This window comes from Phascolarctos cinereus, unplaced genomic scaffold (genome assembly GCF_003287225.1).
Source record: "Phascolarctos cinereus isolate Bilbo 61053 unplaced genomic scaffold, phaCin_HiC Scaffold_5;HRSCAF=322, whole genome shotgun sequence".
NCBI classification, from domain to species: Eukaryota; Metazoa; Chordata; class Mammalia; order Diprotodontia; family Phascolarctidae; genus Phascolarctos; species Phascolarctos cinereus.
In genome coordinates, this window is record NW_027555958.1 from 3,478,910 (window position 1) to 3,487,624 (window position 8,715).

Sequence of the window (8,715 nt, forward strand, 5' to 3'; positions counted from 1 at the left end):
CGCCGCCGTCCCACTTGCTGTTCCTCAAACACAACACTCTGCCTCTCCTCTTCATGCCTCTGTTGGCTGTCTCCCTTGCCTGGAATTATCCACCCACCTGTTAGGTTCCCTCCAGCTCCCTTCAAGCCTCAGCTCAAATCCACCCTCCTGCAAGAGGTTTCTGTCAGCCCCCACGCCCTCCCCTCTTGCATGACTTCTCACCTACTCTGAAGGGGCCTGGATGCCCCTCCCCCAATAGAGTGGGAGCCCAGTGAGGGCAGGACCCATACGTTGACCTTTACTGAAATCCCAGTGCCCAGCACAGCACTGGTATGTAGTAAGTGCTTAATAAATGCTTATGGACTGGTTGACTGACTTAAGAGGGTGTAGAAGAAAGGGCTGGCTACTTTTTCACAGCTGGCAAAGCTGCCATGGGCAGCCTCAATATCCTTTCTGTACTCACTAGCCAGGGTGGGGAAGCCAAGGGACTCCTTCCTTCCCATTGTAGCCAACCAACAGCCCTAGGCCTTCCCGAACCTGGGGGCTCCTCTGGCCTGGCTTGATACTGGAGCCCTCATTCAAAGATGGGCAGGTCGGTGAAGACAGCCCTGACTTTGGAGTCTGAGGTCCTGGGTTCAGATTCCACTTCTGTCCTCCTTGTGTGACCCTGGATAAATCACTGGACCTTGATGGGCCTCAGTTTTCCAAAGTGTAAAATGAGGTTATTGGACTAGATGACCTTGAAGAGGCAGCGAGTGAGTGGAATTAGAGTCAGACCACCTGGGTCTGAATCTGGCCTCCAACACTTATTCCCTTGGGGGACCCTGTACAAATCATTTCACTTTGCTCTGCCTCAGTTTCCTCTTATGTAAAGTGGTGATAAGAACAGGACCCGACTCATAGGGCTTTGGGCAGATCAGATTTGATAATAGATGTCAAGGGCTTTGCAAACCTTACATCACTACATGAATATTATAAATAATTAGCCAATTTATGATGATTATTATTAGTCTCTTCTATCTCTGAAGTCTTTCCTTTCAATCTTAGGTCTATGATAATTTCCCTTTTTGGCCCCTTGAACCCACTTGGTGTTACTCTAAAAAAACTCTCCAAAACAAATCCCAAGTGAAGTTCATTTCTAGGCTTCTCTAGATGTGGGAAAGAGGGTCACCACCTCCCACACTCCTACACTTAAAGTAGCACAAATAACTAGATATGCAATAGTCTTTATTCAACCACAGAGAAATGCAGAAAACTCAAAGAACTCACAGGAGACTCCAGATGGATTAAAAACAAACAAACAAGCAAAGCACATCCAAGCGGACACACAGCCATCGGCACCCCAGGAAGGGAATGCATCTCGGGAGCTGATGACCCAGAATCTCTTTCCCATCAAACCTACGCTGTCCAGGTCACTCGCTGACAGGTCATGGGCATCAGTCCTGTTGGCATAAGGCGAGGACAGGGGTAGGGGAGTCTTGGTCAGGTGAGTCTTTGATCAATTTGATGCCTTTCCCAACCAACTTGATGAGAGGAGGGTGGGCCTTGGTTGGCAGGCACCTAAGGGGACACTTCCCCATAGAATGTGGGCATGGCCGCTGTGCCTTTCCTATGTGACAAGAGAAATTCCTGTCTGAGGCTTGGGGACTTGCTATTGTCAATGGAGAAGCTGTCCTTCTTCATGGTCTGTAAACAGATAGACATTCTTCTTCTTTTTCTTCTTCTTCTTCCATTTTCTTCTTCTTCTTCCTTCTTCTTCTTCCATTTTCTTCTTCTTCTTCCTTCTTCTTCTCCTTGCATCTTCCTCCTTCTCCTCCTCCTTCCTCTCCTTCTTCTTCTCCTTCACCTTCTCCTCCTCCTTCTCCTCCTCCTCCTTCTCCTTCTTCTTCTTCTTCTTCTTCTTCTTCTTCTTCTTCTTCTTCTTCTTCTTCTTCTTCCTCCTCCTCCTCCTCCCCCTCCTTCTCCTCCTCCTCCTCCTCCCCCTCCTTCTCCTTCTTCTTCTTCTTCTTCTTCTTCTTCTTCTTCTTCTTCTTCTTCTTCTCTTCTTCTTCTTCTTCTCCTCCTCCTCCTCCTCCTCCTCCTCCTCCCCTTCTCCTTCTTCTTCTTCTTCTTCTTCTTCTTCTTCTTCTTCTTCTTCTTCTTCTTCTTCTTCTTCTTCTTCTTCTTCTTCTTCTTCTTCTTCTTCTTCTTCTTCTCTTCCTCCTCCTCCTCCATGATGCCCATGACCATTTCCTACGTCCCTAAATCATTGTGAGATTCAAATGGAATACTCTTTGTAAAATGCTTAGCATAGTGCCTGGCCCGTTGAAGGTGCTTAGTAAATGCCTATTCCCTTCCCTCCTTTCTGTTGCTGGTTTCCAGGGCCCTGACAGGACAACAAGGGGTGTGGGTAACCCAGAGCCCAGTGATTCCAGCATCCACTTGAGGTCACATTAGCTAATTCAGCTCAGTCCTGAGCCCGGCTCCACAGTCCCACATCCTGTGCCTCCCTCTCTGCAGTAGAGGGTTTCTGTTCCCTTGGGGCTGAGCATGTTTTTCAAGACTCCTTTTTCCCACCACATATCCAGCACATTCTTCCACATACTAGGTGCTGTTTAGGCCAATGCTTTGAACCATTTGCAGTCAAATGATTTGTTATTTGACTTCTTTGTTTAATGTCCTTAATTTCTGGCTTTATTTCTTTTGTCTTCCTATTATACCTTGTAATCATTTCAATTATAGCTCTTGTACCAACTTCAGCTGTAATCCCATTGCTAACATTTCCCTGCAATTGGGTTATTTCATTTGCTCCAAAAAATGTAATTGCATCAGCCAGCTCAAAGCTTGATGGTGTCTGATTTTTTAAAGTTTTGTTCTCTGGCATCTGACTTGTAAAGGGGAAGAGGAGGAGGGTGAGAGCCCTCCAATGGGGGCTTCTGTCTTGACTCATAGAATACTGGATTAGAGCTGGGAGGACTCTCTGAGGCTAGTGAGTCCAACAGACCAAGAACCCCTTTTCCATCATCCCCAATAGGAGTCGACCAGCCTTTGCTCGAATACCTCCATTTAGGGGAAACCACAACCCACTTTAGACAGCTCACATTGGTTAGAACACTTTCTTCATAGGATACGCCTCTTGAAGCAGGGTATTTTTAACTTTTTTACTTATATCCCCAGCTTGTAGACAACACATTGTAAATACTTAATAAATGCTTATGGATTGTTTGAATGATCCTAATTCAGCCCTCTGGGCCCAAGTAGAACAAGGATAATCCCTCTTCCCTGGGACAGCCCTTCAGATGCTTGGACACAGCTAGTATGTCACCCTTGAGTCCTCTTCTCCAGGTTATATATCCCCAAATTGAAATCATGAAGTCTAAGCTGAAGAGGGGCATTTCTATCAGAGAAATCAACGAAGTAGTCACTAAACCTCAGATTCTCAGGGGACCTCAGAGGACATGTAGCCAAACCCAGATCTGAGTCTGGATATGAATCCAGATCCCCTTCCACCCAATCCCAGAGAAGTGGCTGCCAACACTTACCAGAAGCCTTCTAGTAAGGGAGACCCTCCTCCCTCCTCCCAATGTGGCCTCATCCCCTTTCCTTACCCTGGAATTTACCTCTTTGTAGCTTCCACAGGCTAGCCTTCCTACACTTGTGCCTCCAGGGCCTCATGGCTGTGGTAGAGACCTTAAAAATCTTTGAGGTGATTTTAGGACTTGTTCTAAAGTCCTGAGAGGTGGAGTCCAGCCAAGCAGGTAGCTTTTTCCCAGAAGGACGTGGCTGGGCTCCAGCCCTCGCACTCTGCCAGAGAGGCAGAGGTGACCTACCCTCCTAACAGAGGAGAGAGCGCTGGTCAGGGGCAGGGGGACCCTGTCTTGAATTCCTGCTCTGCTTATTTGGTTCCTGAGTGACTGAGCAAGTCACCTCCCCTCTCAGCCTCATTTTCCTTATCATACAATAAAGGGGTGAGACCTAATGACTCTAAGTTCCTTCTGTCTCTAACTCTGACCCCACACAGAGAAAATTCAGAAATTGTTTATGTCTCCAATTCATTTTCTCTCTGAATCTCCTTTTCCTCATCTATAAAGTAGGAAGTTGAACTTGTTGACTTCTAAGATCCCTTTCACTTCTAAATCTATGAAAAGATGGGACTGAAGCTTGGAGGGGGATGGAGGGAGGACAGAACAGAAAGAGGAGAGGGTAGATTTTTTAGAACAAAATGGGAATTTAGCAAGGAAAAGGTGGAAGAGATCATTGGGTCTCACTCTTGCCATGTTATAGATGAGCAAATGGAGGGGACCAAATGTGTCCCGGGGCCCCCAAGAGCACAGGGACAGAGCAGAGATTCAGAGTCAGGCCTGGTGACCTTCCCTCCTGGTCTCCTCTGACTGCAGCTCTGGCTGCAGGAGGACTGCTAAGAATGGCCCAAGCCTTCCCAAATGAAGTGGATGCACTGAGGCTTGGGGCTGTCAAGTCTCATTCACTTTTCGATCACATATGGAAAAGAGACATGCTATAGGCATGTTTCTTTATTGGCTGCATAAAGACTTCCAAACACAGTTTGGAGACTTGCCAACTTCATAGAAAGTCAGCTATTCATCTGGACAATTTAGCAAAGGTTTGAATCTCAGCCATTTTCTAGATATGTGACCCCGATTCCATCTCTAGAAAACAATGGTGTTGGAATAGATGCCTCTGAGGTGACTTCCAGGTCTAAATCTCAGTTAGCCATCCCATGAGCCTTGTCTAAAAGTCCCACAGCCAATGTGGGGAAAGGGTCATAAGGTATAGGAGAGGCAGGATAATTCTCAGCCTTTGTCATCATCTCCCCCAGCCTTAGAGTACTTTTCAATCTGATCTATGCCACCCTGTGCGATATCTATTACTGTTGCGTTAATGTGAGAATTCCAATTCCTATTCTCCTTGGTAGGTTTCATTAAATTTGAGTACACGTTTGGTGTTTCCAAGTTCCCCATTACAAATCTAATTAAAATTCCATAAAATAAAATAATTCCGGTCTACAGTCAACTCATTGCTTTGTTTGTTATATTATTGCTGCTGTATTAAAAATCTTAAAAAGTTCCAAATGAGTGCACCAATTTGGGAGCAAGTGAAGAAATGTCCGATGGGATCAGGACGGATAACTGAGACAAAGAACGGCCAGTGCCCGGAGTGTCGCCTCGGGACATGACGTCTAGGCCCGGATCATCTGAGCACACAAGCAGTGAGAGGAAGAACCATCCTTTTTAATTCAGATCAGAAGCATTTATTCAGCGTCCAGTACCTGATCGAGGGACTAGGGAAAGAAAAGGAAAGATGCGACGCCCTTTTCCTCAAAGAGCTCACATTCTACTGGGGAGAGGATTATAAAATGCTCACGGAGAAGTCAAACTGACACATGCAATAAACGCAAGTAATAGCTGGGGTACAAACATACCCTGGGGGCAATCAAGAAAAGCTTTTCATTGGAAGGTGGCATTTGAAATGAGCTCAGATGGAGGCCTTCCAGGAAGTGGAGGCAAGGAATGAGAACCCTCCTGGAGCTTGGATTGCTCCACTTACTGTTGACTCCCCATTTTAGCAGGCTCCAAACTTTTTTTGTCATGTACCCTTATCAGTAATTTTCTGAAAAAGCATCCCCAACACATGTACATTTATAAATATGCATGTTTATGTGTATGTATTATTTATGTGTATTTATAAATATATATAAATAGACTTATATATTATAAATATACATGTTTAGAATGTTTATAAAGATCCTGCTGCACGTATTAAAACATACACAAAAAATTTTTTAATGATGACATTAGATGAAATAAACAATATTTTAAACATTTATTTACGATATAAACTTTTACTATCACTAAAGGTATTATTAATACTTTATTAATAAATTTCTTAAATTATTAATGGAATTATTAACAATAATTTCTGTAATGTGTTTAAGAATGCTCCATTATATTTGAAAATCTTGATTCAAAATTTTATTACGGAGAAATGTGAAGTTCTGCTTTTCAGTTCTGTTTACTTTGAGGCTTGGCTTCAACAGGCAGCTGAGCTGACAAAGAGACTTCACAAAGCTCTGGAGATCAGGAGGAAGTACATCTGGCTTGTGTTTGCTAGCTCAGGATAATCCCTTTTCAATCTCATCCATCAGTTATAAAAAGTGTTTGTTGAACCTTATCGAGTAAATTTCCATCTTTCCTAATGTTGATCTGTTCTTCTCATAAATGAATGGGAAAATGTTAGTATTTTATTAAATGTTAGTGTTTTTAATAAGATGGGGTAAAAACCCATTAAAACTTTAAACAGAGGAGATCTTGATTTTAAGGTATTAAAGTGGGCAGATAAGAGAATTTTTTATAGGGAGTGCAATATTTTAGGCAACAAAAACTTAGTTGTCGAATTTCACGGTAATTGGGATGACTTCACACTAACACGAGCTACTTCTGTAAGGCCCAACATAGTTGAGGGTAAGGTCCATTGTTAATGATTATCGATGGAAATCTACATTTCAAATTGTCGTTGTTCAGTTGTTTCAGTCTTCTCCAACTCTTCATTACACTGTTTGGAGTTTCCTTAGAAAAGACACTGGAGCAGTTTATCATTTCCTTCAGCGGCTCATTTTACAGATGAAGAAACTGAGGCAAACAGGGGTAAGACACTTGCCCAGGGTCACACAGCTAGTAAGTGTCTGAGGCTGGATTTGAACTCAAGTCTTCCTGACTCCAAGCATGGTGCTCTATCCAGGGCATGGCCTGGCTGCCATATTTCCAATAGTCTTGATCATTTTGACTTCTTGACTGACTTCTTGTCCCACTGGATCTTCACTTCATTTTCACTTTATAATACAGCTGATGGAGATCTCTCATTAGGAATGGAAAGGTCAGTTCTGATGTTTGCTTATTGCTTCCTTACGCTCACTCAAGTTAATATTTTCTTCAATCTATGCTTTCTTTGTAAGGAGATTCCCATCTCTTGAGACAACTTGTCCATTTTATGAATTTGAACCTGGTTACAACTCTATGGTATAATATGTAAATCTACATCACCTGCCATGTGCAGCCCGTGACACATCTCAATGCGAAATGCAGTGAAAATGGAAGAAAGAGTTAGAGAAAGCACAGGTGACCACTCCATGTTGCAGGATCCCACTCTTCCCTCCAGATACCTCACATACTCAGCATGTGGTGTGACTTACAGACCAAGTGATGGTGCCGTGTTAGCTGGAACATTCTGTGCTAGGAAAACTTTCTCTTTTTAAACATTAGAAATAAGTAGAAATGAAGTCCCACTCTTATCCTGTGAACCTGGGATGAAGACTTTGGACATCACTGTCTGATTTTACCTTGAGCTTTTCAGTATCTCTCTTTTCCTATATGTTAAACAAGGATGCTGTTTTAAAACTATTTTTACCACTTTGTGGCAGAGTATTTAATGCAAGTCAAATTCCAATATTAGAATTTTAAGAAACAATCCATATTATTTTGCTGTACAGGAATTTTTTTTTAACCCAAGAATTTTTTATTGTTTTTATTTTACAGCCATTTATGCCATGAATTCATAGGGGATTGGTTCCAACAGTTCAGGTTCCTTGCCATTGGTTCTCACAAAGTGTGCTTCTCTGGGCAGAGCAGGCTGGCGCTTCAGTTGAACCCAAGTGCCTTTTTCTTTGGCTTCCTTCTTCTTTTGATCATTTTCCTTTACCCACTTCAGGAAGCTATCTCTGCTCTTGGAATGCTTAATATGCTCGATACGAACATTAATTCTCTTGGCTAGAATCTTGCCCTTAACCTGTTTGTTTACAACAATGCCTACAGCATGTTGAGTAACATTATAGACCCATCCAGTCTTGCCATGGTAACATTTGTGGGGCATTCTTTGCTGAACTGTGCCCATACCCCTGATATCTACAATATTACCTTTCTTGTATATTTGCATATATGTAGCCAGAGGGACAACACCATGTTTTCAAAAGGGCCTAGAAAACATGTATCGAGTCCCTCTCCTTTTTCCTTTTGTGTTCATCGTCTTGGCGACTCACTCCAACGCTCTCTCCCGAGCTTCCCTGGAAAGGAAATGATTCGCTGCGATGCGGGAGCCGCGCGAGCCCCGTGTACCTACAATATGGCAGAACTGGCGGAAAGTACAGGAATTTTGTTGTATCAAAATTGTTGGAAATAAGTGGATTTTTTTCTACCATAGTTTTGATATTAACTATAAATAATATATTTACTTTCTGTTAAACTAATTTTGTGCTAAAATGCTCTAACTTTATTTGACATGGTGATTTGGTTCAAAATAATAAGATCATTATGAAAAGTCAGATTTCCAAATATAATTATTGGAATGGATCTGTGAAGCTTTTCTCCTAATGGTTACTTAGTTTCACTTTTGCATTATATCTGAAATTTGAGTAGCTGCCACTAGCCAGGCAATTATACCCAATTTAGTAACATAGACCTAGTGGTTATATTAGCTCCAAGTATAGGTAACTGAGAAAAATAAGAGATCAATGAAAAAAATCTAACCAACAATACTCTTTCTAGAAAAAAATAGCAATTTATTAAAATATTGACATATAAATGTTGATTAAACACCTGTTACTTATGCCAACTTACTAACTTTAAGAAAAAATGCCATTTGAAGCAAGAAGCAAAGAAATATTACACCTAGGCATGAATGTATGCCATCTCTCTAATTCCAATGGACTGAAATCATAACTTCATTTGCTCTTCCCTGGAGTTTACT

General features: G+C 42.3%; 1 pseudogene; it reads right to left on the bottom strand.

The window, feature by feature from the left end:
* Positions 1-7,465: 7,465 nt before the first annotated feature.
* Positions 7,466-8,039, bottom strand: LOC110198874 (large ribosomal subunit protein eL21 pseudogene; annotated as a pseudogene).
* Between the last annotated feature and the right edge of the window lie 676 nt (positions 8,040-8,715).